This window comes from Anastrepha obliqua, chromosome 4 (genome assembly GCF_027943255.1).
Source record: "Anastrepha obliqua isolate idAnaObli1 chromosome 4, idAnaObli1_1.0, whole genome shotgun sequence".
NCBI lineage: Eukaryota > Metazoa > Arthropoda > Insecta > Diptera > Tephritidae > Anastrepha > Anastrepha obliqua.
In genome coordinates, this window is record NC_072895.1 from 122,229,474 (window position 1) to 122,251,171 (window position 21,698).

At 38.2% G+C, this 21,698-nt stretch overlaps 2 pseudogenes; both read left to right on the top strand.

The window, feature by feature from the left end:
• The first annotated feature begins 10,218 nt into the window (after positions 1-10,218).
• On the top strand, positions 10,219-12,093 carry LOC129246315 (maltase A2-like; annotated as a pseudogene).
• Positions 12,094-18,464: 6,371 nt separating this feature from the next.
• LOC129245290 (maltase A2-like) lies at positions 18,465-20,472 on the top strand (annotated as a pseudogene).
• Positions 20,473-21,698: the final 1,226 nt, after the last annotated feature.

Below are 21,698 nucleotides of genomic sequence, written 5' to 3' on the forward strand. Positions count from 1 at the left end.
AGAAGGAAAGCCGTAAAAGAGCAAAGGGGGCTCAAAGGCTAGCTCTTGCTGTTGCTTGATTGGGCAAAACTTTGGCAGGCAGTGATAGTGTAAATGAAATAAATGGCCAGGCAGATGGCTCTGCGCCATTAAAAAAGCAAGAAATCTCAGTATGAGAGGCGCGAACGGAAATGAGTGCAATGGACAGAAGAGAAGACGAAGGGTGCCGACGGTGACCAGGAAGCGTCAGCTGGTTGCATAAAGAAAAGATAGCGCTGAAGCATGGCCAGTGAATTTTTACACAGCCTATAGACTTTGCTCGCACGTTAGCCGTGTAATAACCGTGGAATAGTATTGGACGCACCAGAATGCAGTTATGCAAAATTTATGTGTTTCTAGGACAATTTCTTCCACTTGCAAATTTCCTTATATACATAAGACATAAGAAGCAAAGTAAATGCTACAGTGTGCTATTGAAACATTAAGGCCAGTGGGCAATGTGCTTATAAATTTACATAAATATGGCGCTTGTGATCATTTCTTCAGTCGAATATGCAAATAACCACTTGGCACTGTTTATTTTAGTTTTAGTTGCTTCGGAGAATGCGTATCACTGGATGTTTGAATTTTGAACACTGCCAGAATGTAGGTATGGATGTAAGTATAGGGCGGTAGTATTGAACACGATTTGTGCCTTATTTAATGTTTCTTGAACTCTACGTGTGAAAATATAAGAGATACCAAGATCAATTTTTTCCAAAATAATTTTATAATTAATTTTGTGCCACCTTACAGATAAAGGTGTCTGCTTTAGTATTCGATTTGATTATTTACTTTGAAGGAATCTCATTATATTTGAGAGAAATAAAAGGGAAGGAGAGTATCTTCAATGGATGGCTGAGGAGCCATTATTTGGAGAGTACCCGGTTATGGCGTTCCCCTTGAACGCTATGTGTGATTTTGTTGACCTCAAAAACTTCGTCAACCACCTCGAGTTCATTCGAAGATTTTACAACTACGCAAATTCAAGTTGTTGTCTAGCACTCGCTGAGCTGAATCAAATTGAATGCCTCTTTAAAAAATACTGAAGTGGTCCGGAAGCGTACCAAATAACCAGACTTAAATTTTCACTCAATATTATTATTATGAGCTGATTTCGCCCTGCAACCTGAAATATCTATTATGATATCATGGGTTCAGAGTATTTTTGTGAGACCAACATCCTCAATAAGTTTTAGTAGTTGTCCTATTTTATTGAGTTTTACTATATTTCCTCCTCTAATGCAATATGTTTACCCAGGTGTTTATGCCGCTAATGGATCACTTTGGCGGTATCATCTTCTTTTCTACAGAACCCGCTAATTCCGTTCGAGTATATTTCCAGGTTAGTAAGCTAATGATTCATTCTACAATGTCCTATTAGAATTCCTCTAATGATTCAAAAAGTATACTTATCTAATTCCATAGAATCTTCAAATTGGTTTAGATTAAAGCTCCGCATCATTAATTTTGATTGCGATAAACCGGGTGGATCGCCCCAGTATGATCTTCTTTGTCTTCCCCTTGGGTACACAGTAAAAGAGGTGAAGTTACCCCAAATTGGTTATGGGCCTATAATTCGGCAGGCCTCTCTTTCCTGGCGAATTTATCTGCTACTTCGTTCGCAGTAATTCCTATGTAGCCTGGAGCCCATAGGATACGTTTACTCAGAAACAGGAGCTTACTGAAACTTACTAATAAGATTGACATTGTCTTCCTTGATGCAAACACATTTTCTTTTTCGTTTCAACTATCCTATTTGCGTTTCAAGAATTATAGAGTAGAAGAGTACACGCCAATTGCGCGTAAATGAGCGTGAGTTTTGCTTCTATGAATGATGTGTGTGAGAGAAATATGAAGAGGGCGTCAAAATAGTCAGCCTTAGTAAACAAAAGCGAAAAGTTGGGTTACGTTAATATACACATGGACGATAGAACGAGAAAAGACGTCTGTAAATAGAAAAAATCTAAACGAAACTCTACAATTACGTCAGCTCAACAGCTGATCTTGTTAACTTCACTGGCAGCTTGATAGCGATACTGCGTTACACGCAAGCTTCTGTTTTTTCTCAACTTGGCGCGTACAAAGAATTTTTGCTTCTTTGGCCGAGCTCCTCCTACTGTTTGTGGTGTGCGTCCTGATGCTTTCCACTTACGGTTTTACGCCACCTCCGAACGGCACATGTTTTTTTATGAAGAGCTTTTTCATGGCGGGAATACACTCGGAGATTTGCCATTGCTTGCTGAAGGGCGACCGCTATTAGAAAAAGCTTTTTCTATCATTTGTTTTATGGCTATGGATGTTTCGAAACTGTGCACTTCCGAATGGTAGTCACGCACCAACTCATTCGCCTACGACGACCGCCAATGCGTTGTGTGAAATAATGACGCTATAGTTTGTAGTTCCTTTGTTAGCCTTTGTTATTTGTTAACACTTTGACCCTGCACTCAGCCCTAATAATATGCACCTTCTAATAACAAATATTTACCCATACAGCTACAACATTCCAACACACAACATCGTCCAGTCATAAACGACTCAAAGTGGCCACGGATTCAATCGTAATTTCAAACAACGTAACTAAATGCATTTTCACGATTTGCGAGTACATGAAGATAAAAATAAAATAAAAAATAGAGGAAAGAATAAAAATTGTAAAGAAATAAATGTAAAAACAATTGACAGTATCTTTTGGGAGTTCATGAAATAAATAAGCATAAAGCACGCTCTTGCGCCCCTATATATACTATAAATTCTGTCACCAATTTTTTATATTTCTCCTTTTTATTGTACAATGAAGAAATAAAATGTTTATTGCAACGATGAAGTTATCGGACTGGAAAATAAACTCTACTTGGCAGCAATCCAAATGAAAAGGACCAACGAGAGACAGCGAAAAGGAGGGAAAAACCAGGCAAAATACTTTAGCAGAAAATGCATAGAAAATTTTATAGACGTTAGCCAGCTGTATGAGTTGACAGGGTATGTGGCATGCTTATGCAGTATTAGTCTGTATGTAAAAAGGTATGGGGCAAGTGGTGACGCCTATGTCAGACTACAGACTACAAACCACGACCGTATGCTGGCTGAAGCAGATGCCACACTGTGTGGGTGCGTCGATTTAGAGTTGAAGTAAAGCAATATTGGTTGGTATGCCCTTAGCGTTGGTATCTGAATTATGAGGCAATGCTAGTCTGGGTAAAGGGTCTTCCAAAAAACGACTAGATGTTGTTTTCAAATAAAACATGTAAAAATTTAGATTCTTTCAAGCTTCACTATTTTTATTCAAAATACGGCTCTTAACCATTTTATGCAAAAAATTAAGCCATTTAAATATCCAGCATGAGTACATCTATAAGTATATCTATGTTCGGCAAGAAATGGGGCCTCAAGCCACGTGTCGTACTCTGGATGTACAACTTAGTGGTTCGGCCAATTTTGACATACGGTTGCCTAGTTTGGTGGTTAGCTCTTCAGAAGGGCTACAACTTCACCAAATTAGAGAGAGTGCAAAGAACTGCATGTGTGGGCATCACTGGTGCCTGCAGAACATGTCCCACCGCTGCGCTCAACGTTATACTCCACTTAATTCCTGTGGATCTGCAGGTTAAATCCATTGCTGCTCAGAGTGCTATCAGACTGAGGGAGTTTGGCCTCTGGAGACAACTCCCTGTTGGGCATAGCAGCATCTTGAAGCAGATCTCCCCTTCCTTCTCAGATATTCGCACCGACCTCTCCATCCGCAAACTGTGCTTTGAGGGTTGTGCTAGGGCTATCTTTCCGAGCAGGCAAGATTGGAAAGAGGGGAGAGTTGTTGCGGATATAGAGGCATCTGTTTTCACTGACGGATCCAAAATGGAGTCTGGAGTGGGAGCGGGGGTCTACTCCAAATCAGCCAAAATCTCGGTCTCCTATAAACTGCCGGAGACAAGCAGCGTCTTTCAAGCAGAGGTCTTCGCGATCCTGCAGGCATGCAAAATGCTTCGGGATCGCTGTTGGGAGGGAGACATAAAAATTTTTTCCGATAGCCAAGCTGCAATCAAGGCACTGTCGTCGCCGCATTGCAGCACTCTTCTCGTAAACTCCTGTAAGGAGGAACTTAAACGGCTCGAACGGGCAGGAAACATCTCCCTCATCTGGGTTCCTGGGCACAGGAATATAGAGGGAAATGAAATTGCCGATGAGCTTGCCAGGAAGGGGGCGGCAGAACCGAGTCCAGCTGCCCTCTTCTCAGACATCGGTATCCCCTTGGCCGTCGTTAAAGGGAAACTACACAACTTCTTTCTAAGAAAAGCGCAAGACAGATGGAGGTCTGTCTCATCGTGTGCCATTTAAAAAGCACTATGGCCTCAATACGACATAAACAGAACGCTTAAGGTGATGGGAACCCCCCGCCATTCAATTTCCAAACTCATCGCGGTGATCACTGGCCACTGGGTGATCGGCACTCACGCGGAGAAGCTTGGAATTCCGTACAACCCCCATTGCAGAAGCTGTGGGGATCCTACAGAGAAAGAGACTGTGGTACACTTTCTCTGCAGATGTCCGGCTTTGGCGGCTAGGCGCTTGAGATTCCTCAGCGTTCCCTTTGGGGATGACTTGACGAAATTCTCCAGCCTAGATCCCTTTTCTCTCCTCCGCTACATCAACAGCACTGGATGGCTGTAGACGGTCTTATCTCCTCCCTTAATCCTTTCACAGGTAGTGGTCCACTCTATGGTATCAAAACGGCACGTAAGTGCTACTTGTAGCGTACCTGGGGTACTCTTGCCATCTTACCTACCTACCTACCTACATCTATAAGTAAAAGCCGCCAAATAGTCAATTATTGAATGTGTAATTCTTGAGAACGTCGTGATTTTGATTTTTTTTTTTATTATTAGTATTTTCATTGCAACTAGTATAACATTACATATATATACTAACGAGCAATTTTTGTGGAGTTTTGTTACAACAAATCATTTGAGTTAATCCTCAGCGAAATACAATTCATACTTTTAACTGATTTTTATTTATTAATTAGTTTAAATCTAGAGGTTTTTTACGTTTGAGCCTTCGTTTCCATTTTGTATTATCGTTAAGAATCAAGGCTTCATTGTTCACATGCTTGCTTAGTCGCTCTGCGTGCGACTTTGCAAATTTCTTTATGGTTGCCGTAACCGAATCAATATTGAGGTCACGTTCTAGATCTTGCGTCCTAATATACCATGGAGCACAAACTGCATGCTTGAGTGCCTTAGTCTGAAATCTTTGTATATGCGCTGTGTTACTATAGCTGGTGCAACCCCATAGCTGAATCCCATAGGTCCAGATAGGTTTGAGAATTTGTTTGTAAAGCAGTATCTTGTTGGGTGCGGATAACGCTGATTGCACCTAAGTTTCGTGTCGAGCGTCATACCTAGATACTTTGCTGTATTAGAGTATGGTACTTTAATGCTGTTTATGTATATTGGCAGGTAGTTGATCATTTTGTTTGTAAAGTTGATGTGTACAGACTTTGTTTCGTTCAGTTTAATGTGCCATTTATCTGTCCAATTGTATATTTTATTGATAGCAAGCTGCAGTTGTGTAGTAGACTCTACTTCTGTCTTTCCGACGGTTAATATTGCAGTATCATCAGCAAATGTTGCTATAAAGCAATTTCTGCTGTTTGGCAGGTCGTGAGTAAAAAGTAGATAGAGAAGAGGTCCAAGCACACTTCCTTGCGGCACACCAGCTTTTATCTCTTTCAGTTCAGAGAACTCATCTTCGTACCTGACGCGAAAATATCGCTCAGACAGGTAGGTTTTTAGGATATTAAAACATTTTGTTGGCAGTACATTCTTTATTTTCCACAGCAGGCCAGCATGACAAACTTTATCGAAAGCTTTAGAGACATCGAGAAATACAGCCGAACAGACATTTTTTTCTTCAAATGTGTTCTCGATGATACGAGTTAATCTGTGAATTTGGTCAATAGTTGAGTGGCGCGCGCGAAATCCAAATTGGTGTGTTGGTATTATTTGTTTATTTTCTATGATATTGCTCAGGCGCTTTATCAAACATTTTTCCAACAGTTTTGACAATATGGGCAACAGTGAAATTGGACGATATGATGCTACATCTTTTGGAGGCTTTCCTGGTTTTAGAATCATGATGACATCAGCTATTTTCCAATAGATTGGAAAGTATTGCAGCTTAAAGCAAGCATTCATTATGTTTGTTAGCTTAGTAATGATGTTTCGTGGAACTTGTTTGAGGACTTCGGCAGTTATCAAATCAAACCCTGGAGATTTCTTCGACTTCAACTTTTGTATCTCGGCGCACATCTCATCTTCAGTTATGCGTACTATATCGCCATAATTATCATTGGCTATGCCATCATTATTTAGTATTGGTGATGTGTCGCTATTGGGTGTAAAGATTTTTGCTAGATAATCTGAAAATATGATGTTAAAGGTTGTTCAACAACACTTTACGGTTGCAGCAGCAATATTCTCAACAGAAGGTCCAGTTTTTGGTCTGTCCGTCTATCTGCCTTTTTCTATCCATGACGGAACCAAAGCTTTTTCTCCCCACCTTTGACTTACCACCCCAAAACCTCACAAAAAAAAGATGGCATAAAAAAAGTACTGTCTAGGAATTTTCCACTACTGGACATCTATGCGTCGCTTTTGAAAGACCCTTTCGTTTTTGCTTTTTGGCAAAATGTTATACAAAAACTGTTCAGCACATTTCGATCGGCCATTTGTACTCCTATGAACGCGAATGTATATGAAAGCTGATGGCTGATTAGGAGCAGAGCGGATGAGTAGAAGAGAGCAGGCGGGGTGAAGAATAAAACACAATTTATATGAGCCTACATTTTTGGCAAACCTTATGAAATATTTGTGATCCCTATGATGATAGATGACATATTGATAGGGAAAATATAACGGACAGCTGCGCATATACCAGCGCACATAAATATGTATGTATGTACGAGTAAAACGTAGTACGCTTTATCAAATGTGCTTGCTAGGCGTATTTGCTGTTTAATGCCACTTTGCATGTCTGAAATTCATGTTGTCTGTCTGCTGGCTGGACTGCCTATCTTTGTCCGGCATCTCGAGTGTCACTTCAACTAGAAGTGTACTCGCATTCAGTTGCAATGTATGTAGAAGTTCTAAGCTTGCAACACCCACCTAACAGAGCAGCTGAATTTATCGTTCAAAATTTCAAAATTGATATTTGCTTTTTTTTATAGGTAAATGAGTAGAGTAACAAAATGAGTTTGTATGTGATTGGCCTATAAACTGCATACACAAACACGCATACAAGCGGGTATTAAATATGCAAATGTTCATATGTATATGAGTATAAATTGCCAAGTGGGCAAGTCCGCATGGCTATCCATCTAGCCTGGCAAAGCACACTCCCCCTCCACCCCGCCTCCCCTTATTAGGCCCATTTCAGCTGGTCCGTGCCTTGAAGTGGTACACATGTTGCAAACTTGTAAAAGTGTCATGTAAATTTGTTGTACTACGTGTATGCCCAGCTCACCCCCGCCGCCGTCTTTCGGGCGTTTGGATAGTAGACTGCGTTTGCTGCCTGCATGCCTGTTGCCCGCCTATATATGATAGTGGTTTCATTCCAGTTACATACACACAGGTCGGGATACAATTTATGAGCATCTCCAATCCAATGTTGGTAATATGGCATTGTGGCAATGTCGGTGCGCTCACTGCTGTCGCTGCTGCTGTTCTGCTGCTGTTCCTAGTAGTATTGCCCAACAATGAAGCCAATACAAGTGTCCGCGCACACACACAAACACTGCAATATAAAGTACTGTTATGTATTTGTTGGTGGTCATGTTGTAAGCCACTAACCTAACAGCATTGCTCAGCTCACTACTCGCATATGTACATATGTATGTAATGGCACAAACAAACAAAGAGAAATGCATACATAACTTTAATATATGAAGGTACCCCATTCGCAGTGGCAGTGACGTCCATGTCGGCATTCGATGCAATTGGAATCTTAATAAATTGTCGAATGGCATACAACTAAACACATAAATAAAGTCATTAATAACAAACACTCACACACCCTATGGTAGTATGTGCCACACACACATATACATACATCGGTCATAGGCACCTTCAGCGCCGAAATATTGGGTAGGTATGTTGTTGCATAGTGATATTGTAGAAAGTTACCCGATTGCATCAAATATTTAACAACATTATTGTTGCTAATATAGTAAAATACCGTAATAAATTGTTGCTACACACACATGCATACATTTTTATATGTAAAGCAGCCGAATTTCTAAGTATACGAACAAACAAGCTCTATTTGTTAGCAGCAGGGAAAATGTTCATAAAGTGGCATTGCTTCATATATTCAAAAATGCTTGCAACACCAGATTTAGCTTTTGTAAATTCAAGTTATGGGGTACAATTTTTCAGTAAGTAGAGGCAGAAATTTTTGGAAGAAAATATTTGACAGGAATTCGGCTTTTATTAGACTACTGTGCACTGCGACCAAAAGGGATCTATTGCCTGCTGGGGTACACTAAATTTGAAGGCTTTTTAGCAATTTTAGCACATTCTCGGGTTTATTGTTCTATACTTTATATGACACCAAGGTGGTGTAGCCTACTGCAGGACATTCACAAAGAAGGTGTTCTGAAATTTCAGAGTCCATTTCACGGAATCGACTGATGATGGTCTCAGAGAAACCAATTTTGTTAAAGTCATATCTCAGAGTAAAGTAACGATTTAAAAGTCTTAAGTATACCCTGCTGAGCGAAAGTAGCCTATTAAAACTTCCTCCCTCCGGCGATAGGAGTTGTGTCACTCGGCGCTGTCCAATTTAATTTCGCCAATTTTCAACGAATTTCTTCTCCTCCCACTTTGTGCGAAATTCGTTAATGTGGCCTTTTGTAAGTCACCAAGAGACCATTTAGAGGCATGTTCGCCCCTATTTTAGCTAAACGATCAGTCATTTTATTTCCCTCATATGCCTCATGTTCAGCAACCCAACCTAATAATACTAAATTCTCTAGGAGATAAGGAAATTTACTATTTTTAAGTGACTACTGTTGATAGAAGGGCTTGCAAAGCCGCCTGACTATCTGAAAGTAAGTAAATGTAGGTTCTCTCATTTTTCTACGGAGACCTCCTCTACGTAATTCGAATTTTCACATTCGAGCGTCAGGTTCTTCTGCCAAAACTGTCCGAAGTATTTCAAACGACACGCGTAGATGTTATTATGAAATAAAACATCGAGAAATTTAGATTATTTCAGGTTCCACTATTTTTATATGCGGATAATTGCATCATCTAAATATCCACCATGAATAGGTCTTCAGGTTAAGTCCGCCAAACAGTCGATTCTCGAATTTTGCGATATGTTGTTCATAAAGATCGACCATCTGCCGATTTATACAATAAGGTTCAATAATTTAAGCGCGTTGCTCGTTCATGAAAATTGTGCTTCTCTCTACTTGAAAAATTTCAAAGACGACATAAAAAATTGAAATGGACACGGGAAACCCCATAAATGACACTAAAGTTACTTCAATAACTAGTGGAATTCCCTAAAAATTTACACACTAGTAAGTTACACTTAAAACCATGCACTTCATACTTCAGTAGAGGTTTCTGCTGTTGAATCGAGCCCATTCATATATTCTTCCTCAATAAGAGCAGGCACCCTCATCTCGAATCCCGTAAATTGTTCCTCATTGATAGATCAGTTTCAAAGTCTGCTGCCTTCGCCGGTCACGAGCTTTGGTGCTGATTTGACTTTTAAAGTTTATCTTGCACAAAATAAACTTTTCGAAAAAAAATAATTTTTTTATAAATAAAAGCATTATCCCATTTTCTGCTCAAAGAATTCTGGAAAGGAAAAACTGTTCAATTATATATAATCATACGCACACACATATGCAGGTTGGGAACTGTTATACGTCACAGCCAAAAATTAAAAGCAACCAATAACAATAACCCATATAGAAGTATTGCTTATGTTTAAGTATGTATGTGCCTATACCAAAAATGTTATGTCGCGGTTGATTGACACCATCACACGCTAAATTCCATTTACGCAAACTTTATCTTTTTTAATTTTCTCTGTATAATTAGCGTTCTCTGCAACACACTTACCTTCTACATTCTGGAAGTATATGTAAATATAAGGTCGGGCATTAAATATTCGTAAGTATTTACAGAGATGTCGCCAAATTTATTACTGTTATTCCCTCTGGCGCTTTTCTGCGCTTTTAGCGCTTCTGCAAACTCAACAATTGACTGGTGGGAGTCCGCCACTCTATATCAGATCTATCCTCGATCCTTTATGGATACTGATGGTGATGATGTAGGAGACTTGAATGGAATATCTCAAGGAAACAGGGATTTCACCAAATTACGATTCACCGATGGCTGATATGGGCTATGATATAGCTAATTTCACTAAAATTTCACCGCTCTTTGGCACAATGGAAGATTTTGATGCAAAGCTTGCAGAGGCTCATGAATTAGGACTGAAAATTTTATTGGATTTTGTGCCAAATCACACGAGTGATGAGTGCGAGTGGTTCCAGAAGTCGATACGTCGTGAAGATGGTGACGATAATTTTTATGTATGGAACGATGGCAAAATCGACCCAGAAACGAGTGAGCGTATGATAATTGGGTGAGTAATTTCTTACTTAAATTTTCTATTAAATTCTAGTTTTCTTTTTGTCAACGTGTTTGTAATTTTTTCGTACAGATATCAGCATTTAATGGGTCCTCATGGACTTGGAACGAACAACGTCAACAATAATATTTACACCAGTTTTTAGTCAAGCAACCTGATTTGAACCTCACCAATCCCATGGTACGTGAACGTCTGATTGAAGTGTTAAAATTCTGGCTTGATCGTGGTGTGGATGCTTTTCGCATTGATGCGGTACCATTTTTCTTCAAGACGCGTTTAGCAAATGGTACATATGGAGATCAGCCGAGGCTTGACCCCATCTATACAAAAGATCAACGGTTATACGAATGGCGCGAGTTCTTAGATGGATACCAACGTGCGCATGGCGGTTACCCTAGGTGAGGCATTAGAGAGAAACAACACACAGTAATAATTTTGTCTAAACTAACTTTATTTCTCTACAGGATACAAGTCGCTGAATGCCACCATTGATATTATAAGCGGCTACATTGGCAATAACACGGTCGGTGGTGCTCAAATTCCAATGAATTTAGACTTTATTAAATTATTTACGGATGCCAATGCACCCACTGTTGAAAACATAATTAACAATTGGATGAATAACATTTTACCGAAATATAAAGTAGCCAATTGGCAATCATGACAACAGTCTTCCAGCTACCCGCACAGGAGAAACTACTTACCCTATAACGTTAGGGCTAACTGCGAATTAGGAATGTGTTTATTAAGTTCTAATTTCAAAAATTTAGGGCGACGAGAGCGGCATGACCGACGGGGAATGCTCAGCCATTTGTGAGTTCCGAGATTCAAAGCGTTCTCCAATGCAATGGGACTCTTCGAAGAATGCCGACTTCAGCACAGGAAACTCCACATGGCTACCTGTTAATCCTAACTACAAATACCACAATGTAGAGGCACAGCGGTGCGTGGAGCGTAGTACTCTGAATATATTCAAGGGGATGACCGAACTAAAGAAAACAACTGCTTTCAAGGCATTTAAAGAAGAAGGTGGCTTTTCGTATGTGACTTTGCCGGAACAGGTCTTTCAAGTTGTGAGGTTAGTTGAAATTAATAGAGCGATCAAAAACTTTCTGTAATTGATTGAACTTTCGTTTTAAGAACTGCTGCTGGTATTGAGAAGTACCGTTTCTTAGGTAACTTTGGTAACCAAACAGAATATTTGGATGGTTTGACAAATAAGACCATTGAGTATTTGCTACTCACTTCCTATTCTCCACACAAATATGGGTACAGACGTGTAAGGTGACATTTTCGAATAGTTACTTAATATATTTTTTGATCTTGCATTTCAGTGATAAAGTTGATTTAAGCGGACGATTTGTTCTGAAGCCCCATGAAGCGGTTATTCTTCGATGGACTGCGTAATGTTTATATGGCACATTTTGTGCATACCAATTCCAGTTGACTATTTAAATTTGGAGTGTTTTGTTTTTATTACGTTGTGATAAAAATAAAATAAAATAGTTTTCAGTACTTCTGTGTTTGTATTGCCACTTAGGCAAGAGGATATTTGCAACAGAGTGGCGAACGTTATTTCAAAAAAAACTCTTTATGCGTAAAAATAACGTGTGGCGCCATCTTCAGGGAAACTTTCGCGCTTTTTTAAGTATTTGGCCGAGCGTCTTGATGTTGTTCTACAAATGTAATGCCTATAGGCAGATAGTATTTTTTATGAGCTTTTTTCACGAAACACACTAAGGTTTGCCATTGCCTGCCGAGGGGCGGCCACTATTGGAACAAACTTTTTCTATCAATTGGCGTTTCGAGCTCGGGCCTTTGAACCTGTGCACTTCCGAATGGTAGTCACAGACCAAGCCATTACTATTATAAATTGTATTGGGACAAAAATATATCGACGTTTGGATATAAATAGCTTTCGTTATTTCTTAATCTTTGTTAGTATGTACTGCGAGCGGAAATGAGTTTCAAGCACGCAGCTTCATTTGGGTTTTGTGTAATAACAGTAAATATTTTACCGAAGTGCGCTAAATGCTTCAACTCCCGCCTGGTGAGGCTTATCCCATAAACAAGTTTATGAGTAGCAGAAGTGATTTCAAACAAGTAGAGAAATACCACCCTGATCAATAATCTATAGTATTATTTTAAAACATGGCGCTTATTCTGACTAAACTACAACACGTACAGATATGAAATATATATCAAAAGAAAGGTTTTGATGAGCATATTTCCGGAAAATTATAAAAATTAAAATTGGTTAATTTGCTCGTGAAATATTTGCGTGTAAAGTTATCAAAATTTTCATATTGATAACAGCGATGTCTATGCAAAGCGGGTTGACACACAAATATACGCATATATGTATATGAGTACGTTTGCTTTGTTTAGCTCCCTTTCTAAAGAGCACAGCATTGTATACATTTGGATTCTCAATAATTGTTTTGTTTTGTTATCCTTACTAATAAATACATATGTATTCATGAACATAGTCCCAACGGGTGCTGCGAATTTTTTTCAAAATTTTGTTGTGATGGCAATAATTGGTATGAATTGACAATTGACTTGAAATTTGTCAATTCACTTAAAACAACGGTAACAGTGCAAATTAGAAAGAGTTTTGGACAGACGCAAAATAGAATTTATTTTAAGAAAAAAGTACATCCATATTTAATTTTAAAATATACCTAGAGGACTACCAAGAATAGTTCGTAGAAGAGTTCCTACTTTAAGTGGAGGAATAGAGCAGGTAAGTAAGTGATAAATGTTTGAAACGTCACGCGAACTGGCATAGTTGGTAATTGTTTAAAGCGTTGCTTTTTGTGGAAATTTTTTAAATCATTTAAGCTCACAATCAATATGCGTAGTCAAGAACCCGACTATTGTAATTTTCTTTTGCGAATAGGGCACGGCGTAGGGCAAGACAATGCATCAACAGTAAAAATTCCTGATCAAATTCTTTTAAAAAACGGAAACCTCATTGACTGGGTTTTCCAACCAAATAATGGAATAATAGAAATCGATAATTTAAAAGGCCGAGCCATATTATGTCCAAAAAATGATCAATGTGCCAACATAAACTCGAGTATAGTCGATATGCTACCTGGTCAAGAGGGCACATATCTCAGCGTTGATACGATTGTTTCACAAGATTCACAAGATCAGGTAAGATTCCCTGAGGAATTTTTACACTCCCTCAATTTTAGTGGAACTCCGCCGCATAAGCTTCAATTGAAAATTGGAACAGTGATAATGTTGATTCGCAATATAAGCCCAGCAGAAGCATTGGTGAATGGCACACGACTTATCATAAAACAAATGCATCCGAATTGTTTGCACGCGGAAGTGTTATGCGGAGAGGCTCAGGGAAGGCGATTTCTATTGCCTCGTATAAATTTGCAGCCAAGCGAAACCACACTTCCTTTTACGTTGAAGCGTCGCCAATTTCCCATTAAATAGCCTTCGCCATAACAATAAATAAGGCCCAGGGGCAAACATTATCAAGGGTGGGGCTTCATTTAAAGGAGGATTGCTTTGCTCACGGCCAACTTTATGTTGCGTTAAGCTGGGTTAGATCCTGGGAAAATATACGAGTTCAAATGGGCAATAACGAAAACTTGACGTTGAATGTAGTTTATAATGAAGTAATTTAAAAAAAAAATTACTGATTTAATATATAATATAAAAATGTCACATATGCTGTTTACTTTCCGTGGGAAAAAAGCCCACCCGATTTTCGGGGGTTACATACTACTATATATATATATTCGGAAAATTCCTGAAAAGTGAGATATGGTCTTCAAATTTCTCCCCATCAACTGCAACGTCCTCATGCCAGCGTTTGATCCAATTTTCGAAACATTCCTGGAATTCTATTTTCAGAGTTATCAGAGCTGACTTCCAATTTTCCATTACTTCCATTCTCGTGTTAAAACGCCGAAAGGTTCCCCGTAGTAGTTTTTTGACCCACTCAAACAGAAAAACATCGCAGGGAGCCACATAAGGGGAATTCGATGTGGATGTTCAGAAGAATTTGAATTGTTTGTTGTACATTTATTTGCATACGTACTTGCCCTCAAAGTTGTTTTTGCCATTATTACTTTATTCTCAGAGCGACCACCAGTCAAATCGTTGCGCTCTTCAATATAACTGATCTGCGTCGCTATTTAAACATCGAAAATTGTCATACGACCATTGAGTATGGCGACTGCAACTTGAGGGCAAGAATTTTATTTATTTTATAGTAAAAAATTAAGAGAATAATTGAATTTAACCAGTGAGTAGGTAAGTAATAAGTCACAATCACTCCGTTTTGGCAAACGGGCATATGCGGTTGGTCGGTTGAAAAGAAGAAAAAGGGAAAACATCGTGATGAGTTCTAATTGGCGAGAACAATGACTTTGCTCGTATACACAAAAAGAATGCGACACGAACAATTGCGTTGCCGAATTGTCTTTGCCTAAGCACTGAGCAAAAGTACGGTAAACAAACACACTTGCAGATGTACATATGTACATACACACATTCATACAGACATTTGTATGTACGCACACATTTAGCATATTTTATCCGATGGCGAAATTTTGATTTGCCTATTTTTGTTTTGTGTAGGATTTTGATATAAAATATATTATAGTTATTTTATGTAAATATTACATTACAATATACAGTAGGTTCTGTTTTTATGCGGCTTTTTTTATGAGGTTTTGAAATAGTGCGGTTTTTTTTTTTAAATTACAAAATGCATGTCGACCTATCGGCAATTGTACATATAGACAAGATTCTAAACCAGCTAAGCAAAAACTCATCACAGATTACATCAGAAATGCTAACCCTACAAGTATGGAACGGCCTGCATAACTATCTAGATCAGACGTGTACATTTCCTCAAGTGACGAAAGTGATTTTACGCCAAATCCTAAACGAACGCGCAACATGTGGGTATTGTCTGATTCTATTTCTGAATTAAATTTATTTTTCGATTCTGACGTTTCTTAAATAAAGATATAATTTTCAAAAATACAATATTTTGTTTAAGCGATTTTATTTAATTATTTCATATTCATGCGGTCTATGGAACGTATCTATAGTTATAATATGGGACTAGTGCCCTTTTTTATGCGATTTTATTACATTATTTCAGATTTATGCGGTTTTAGCATTTGAAACGTATCTATAGTTTTACCATAGAACTAGTAGCTTTTTTTATACTGTTTTTTTTTTATGCTGTTTCTTGCGGAACGTATCTACCGCATAAAAACAGAACCTACTGTATTATATTTACGTCGCATAAAAGTAGATAGTTTTATACCGACCATCCATTAACATTAGACGTCCTATGCTCCAACTAGGAGTTTGAGGATCTTATATACCCATACATTCATATATGTATATACCTATGTATGCATACATATATACATATTTGCATTTATTGTATCATTAAAGGTTAATAAAAATATGTGCTCTTTATTTATTATTTATTCAATGAAATTTGGCGTCCCCCATATTCCAAATAATGTACTACTTACTTACAAAAGCAAAATACCTTCATAGGCACAGAAGCAGCAGCATTCCCAGCGCAATGGCCGCTTTGCCGCTAAACATTTTTAAATTTGCTTTAATACAACAAAAAATATCTCATTCAAACGCAAACGCGTATTTCTCAAAGCAAGCCTCGTTCATTCATAAAACTAGTCCACCACTTCTTTCCTCACACAGCCGAGTCTATTTTTTTTCAGCTCACTAAGGAACACATTTTTAGCAAAATTCATCCATTTTAATTTTCATGTTTGCCCACTGTTTATTTTTACATTGAGCTGCAGCACTCGGTATCGTTCACACTTTGTGAATACGAGCAAAACCATCATTGGTCGCCTTTATAACTCGACACGATGATTTGACTATACTGTTATTTTCTGTACAAAAAAAAGCGGAACAACATATTTGAGTGAAAATGGGATGATCAATGGCCACACAAGAGAACTGCACATGTTCCGATGAGCTGAGTGTACGAAAATTGCGATACCTAAAAACAGAATGAAACCTGCAAATACAAAGGTTTATTAAATTGTACCATATTGGTCGTTATCAATATTAGAAAATTATCGATTTTGAGAGAAAAGTAAATGACGCAAACGAATTTTTAGCATGAAGAAGTTTACATTTTACTACTTTAATAACTGAAAACTTAGAGTGAGCAACATTGTTGATCAATTAAGAAGCCGATATTTTATGTGGGAGCGAGAAAGACGCTTGAATACATGAATGTATGTATATAGAAGATGTTACAGTTAATCAGGGATGCACTTAAGTATAATAGTAGGCAAAATTATTTGAATGAGCGTACGTAAGCTAATGTGAGAGTATGTTTATAACGTTTAAGTACGAATTGAGTGTAAATGGCAAGAAGTGAAAGTAATTGCAAGGCAAACTGCTGGGCCTTATTTATTACAGCGGTTCCCAACATATATGTTAATCTTAGTTGTGAGTCTAAAATAAATTAAAATAGCTCTAGGCAATGCTGCCAAATTTTTGTATTTTAAATGAAAGTTGAATCATGTTTCGTTATAATATATATAAACAATTTTCTAAGCTTCATATAGGAAAATTACCTAAAAGTGCGCAATATTTTATTTTTATTTCATATAATAAAATACCGCTAACCCGAATATCTCTTTCAAAAATTCAACTTTGTTCGCACGCATATGTGTATGTATCTTGTTCCAAAATGTAAAATATTGACAGCCTTTGAATCGTTCTTTGTTAGTGCTGTGCCACTATGAAATTATTTACCAGTGCCAATTAAATGCGTGAAATCGATTAGATGCTTCAAAACGGCAGTTTCAAATCTCTTTATGTACTAACCTCTTTCTCATCAGTTATGTTATAACCATACGCACACACAAATGCACGCATCTTAAGATTATTAAACATTCAAGTCATCCCACATAGTACATTTCACAAAAATAACAGCTTATAAATAAATATGTCATAGCCAAAAATGAAAGCAAACCATAGCAATTGTTGACACAACTGTTTCTAACAACTACATATGTATGTACTTTTAAATTATTTTTGTTTATTTGGTCTGGCTTAGAATTATTAGGTCCCCTGAAAAAAATATATTTTGTACGTTTTTCGTTAATCTGCGTATAGAGTCACAGTCAAAGTGTTCAGAATCAGTGTTGTCTCTTCAGAAATCTTCTAAACCCACATGATTTTGATTTCAATGACATGATTTTGATGCAATAGCAAAAAAAAAAACAAACAGCGCTTAGCCTTGAGACACATGCGCTATTTCCACAAAATTATAATTTTACTGCCTAGGCGAATCTATTAAAAGTGGTATCAGTTGACCAGCTGATTTGTGTTTTTTCTTTCGCCTTGTACATGAACATATCAGCACAAAATGGAATGAGGAAAATTCTTCCATCCCCACCATCGTCGTATGTTTCTAATTCCTACTGCATGTCGGCTGTTCATGTTCATGTAGTTTTTTCTATTCTTTTTCTTTTCTACTTCCCTTCTTAGTGACATTCTAATGTACTGCCAATATGTTATATTGCGGTGGTAATTGACATCACTACATGCTAAACTCTACCTGTATTTACCAAAACATAATTCTCACAGCTCGCACTGCTGTTAATTGATGGTGGAAAGATTATAAAGGGCATTTTTAGCATTCACGGTATAATTAGCGTTCTCTGCAACACACCCACCTTCTACATTCTGGAAGTATAAATATAAGGTCGGGCACTAAACATTCGTTAGTACTTACGGAGATGTCATCAAATTTATTACTGTTATTCCCTCTGGCGCTTTTCTGCGCTTTTAGCGCTTCTGCGAACTCCACAGTCGACTGGTGGGAGTCCGCCACTCTATATCAGATCTATCCTCGATCCTTCATGGATAGTGATGGTGATGGTGTAGGAGACTTGAATGGTATTACATCTCGTCTGGAATTTCTCAAGGAAATAGGGGTGACGGCTGCATGGCTTTCTCCAATTTTCGATTCACCGATGGCCGATATGGGCTATGATATAGCTAATTTCACTAAAATTGCTCCGCTCTTTGGCACAATGGAGGATTTCGATGCAATGCTTGCAAAAGCTCATGAATTAGGGCTGAAAATTTTATTGGATTTTGTGCCAAATCACACGAGTGATGAGTGCGAGTGGTTCCAGAAGTCGATACGTCGTGAAGATGGTTACGATGATTTCTATGTATGGGATGATGGCAAAATCGACCCAGAAACTGATGAGCGTGTACCGCCAAGTAATTGGGTGAGTAACTTCTTACCTCGACTATCTATTATTTTGTAGTTTTCTTTCTGGCAACGTCTTCCTTATTTTTTCGTACAGATATCAGCATTTAATGGGTCCTCATGGACTTGGAACGAACAACGTCAACAATATTATTTACACCAGTTTTTAGTCAAGCAACCTGATTTGAACCTCACCAATCCTATGGTACGTGAACGTCTGATTGAAGTGTTAAAATTCTGGCTTGATCGTGGTGTGGATGCTTTTCGCATTGATGCGGTACCATTTTTCTTCGAGACGCGTTTAGCAAATGGTACATATGGAGATCAGCCGAGGCTTGACCCCATCTATACAAAAGATCAACCAGAAAATCCTCAATGGTTATACGAATGGCGCAAGTTCTTAGATGGATACCAACGTGAGCATGGCGGTGATACTAGGTGAGGCACATCTGCTGTGGAAACAACACGCACAGTAAGAATTTTGACTAAACTAACCAACTGTACTTGTCTTTAGGGCACAAATCGTTGAAGGTTATGCCACCGTTGATGTTATAAGCACGTACATTAGCAATGGCACAACCGCCGGTTGCCAACAGCCAATGAATTTTAACTTTATTAAATTAAAAACCAATGCCACTGCAAAGATTGTTGAAGACTTAACTAAAAATTAGATGGACGTAATTTGGGCAAAACATAAAGTAGCCAATTGGGTAGTGGGCAATCATGACAACAGTCGTCCAGCTACACGCATAGGAGAAACTAGGACAGATTTGATGACGATGTTAGTGCATATATTGCCCGGTGCATCTGTTACTTATTACGTAAGTGCTAACTGCCAACTAAGAATGTTTTTATTACCAGTGGGTAAGTTCTAATTTCAAAAATTTAGGGCGACGAGATCGGCATGACCGACGGTGAATGCTCAGCCACTTGTGAGTTCCGAGATCCAGAGCGTTCTCCAATGCAATGGGACTCTTCGAAGAATGCCGGCTTCAGCACAGGAAACTCTACATGGCTACCTGTCAATCCTAACTACAAATATCTCAATGTAGAGGCACAGCGGTGCGTGGAGCGTAGTACTCTTAATATATTCAAGGGGATGACCGAACTAAAGAAAACAACTGCTTTCAAGGCATTTAAAGAAGAAGGTGGCTTTTCGTATGGAGCTTTGACGGAACAGGTCTTTCAAGTTGTGAGGTTAGTTAAAATTAATAGAGCAATCAAAAACTTTCAGTAATTGATTGAACTTTCGTTTCAAGAACTGCTTCTGGTATTGAGGAGTACCGTTTCCTAGGTAACTTTGGTAACCAAACAGAATATTTGGATGGTTTGACAAATAAGACCATGGAGTATGTGCTACTCACTTCCTATTCTCCACACAAATATGGGTACAGACGTGTAAGGTGACATTTTCGAATAGTTACTTACTATATTTTTTGTTCTTGCATTTCAGTGATAAAGTTGATTTAAGCGGACGATTTGTTCTGAAGCCCCATGAAGCGGTCATTCTGCGATGGACTGCGTAATGTTTATTTGGCACATTTTTTGCATACCAATTCCAGTTGACTATTTAAACTTGAAGTATTTTACTCTTTGCACTAGAGAAAAATAAAGTGTTATATTTTTCAGTACTCGTGTATGCATATGTATTTCGTTTAGTCGCACTTAGGATATTAGCAAGAGAGTGTCGAACGTACACTCTCTATTCCAGAAAACGATATATGTATATATATGATTGGTGCTTACACCCTGTGTAGCCTTCTGCGGGTTTTATCTCAACAGCTTCTGACTTTGCTCTTTTTGCTTGGCTAACTTATCCTTCGGCTTCTTTTGGTTGCCCCTCATAGTAACTCCGCACATAACAATAAAGTATGGCTATGGCATAAATGACCAGCTTTGCAACACATGCAGTTTTACTTACCTCTCATGTGCATATTGAAAAGATATTTGTAATAATATTTTTATTTCGAGCCTACAAACAAGCCAAGCAAAGTAAAGCTTAAGTTTCTAGAGGCCTTTATTGTTCATTAGATATCTTAAGTTTAGTATGCGTGAGTACGTATTTAGGGTTTAAGTACGATTTGCGTGTAAAGGACAATACATGAAAGTGCAAAACCAAACGGCTGGGTTCTATTTATTATAGCGGTTCCCAACATCCTCCGCCCGTTGAAAGTGGAGGCTTTCAAGATGATCGTCTAAAAAGTCTAGTGATACCACTAATTGTGATTCCTGAACTTGTTTTGTAGCTTTCGCGGGGTACCTCCAAAGATAAATGAAAACGTTCAAAAACAACATCTGCAATCAAGACTAAAGTTTACATATGTATATAGCTTTTCCTAAGTTCACCAAATAATTATTTACTTAACACCTTTATCCAATGTGTACAACCGACCTTCGGTGCCAGCTACCGAGATTCTGTGAGATTGCGGCGATTTATATACATATTCCTGCAAATTGAAATTAATAATAAACTCATGTTTTTTTTTCAGTTAGTTTTTCGCCGCTCATATCCAAGCTGTCTAAGCTATGATTTTGCGTAATTTCGAACTCCTTCAGAAGCAACGCTTCGCGCGCATGTTAAAGGCATACATATGTATGAACATACACCAACAACGGAATATTCAATAGAGATAAAATGCCTACAATGTTTGAAGAATTTGAATTATTTGCTGTACATTTATTTGCATATGTACGTACTTGCCCTCCAAGTTCTTTTTACCGTTATTACTTTATTCTCAGAGCGACCACCAGT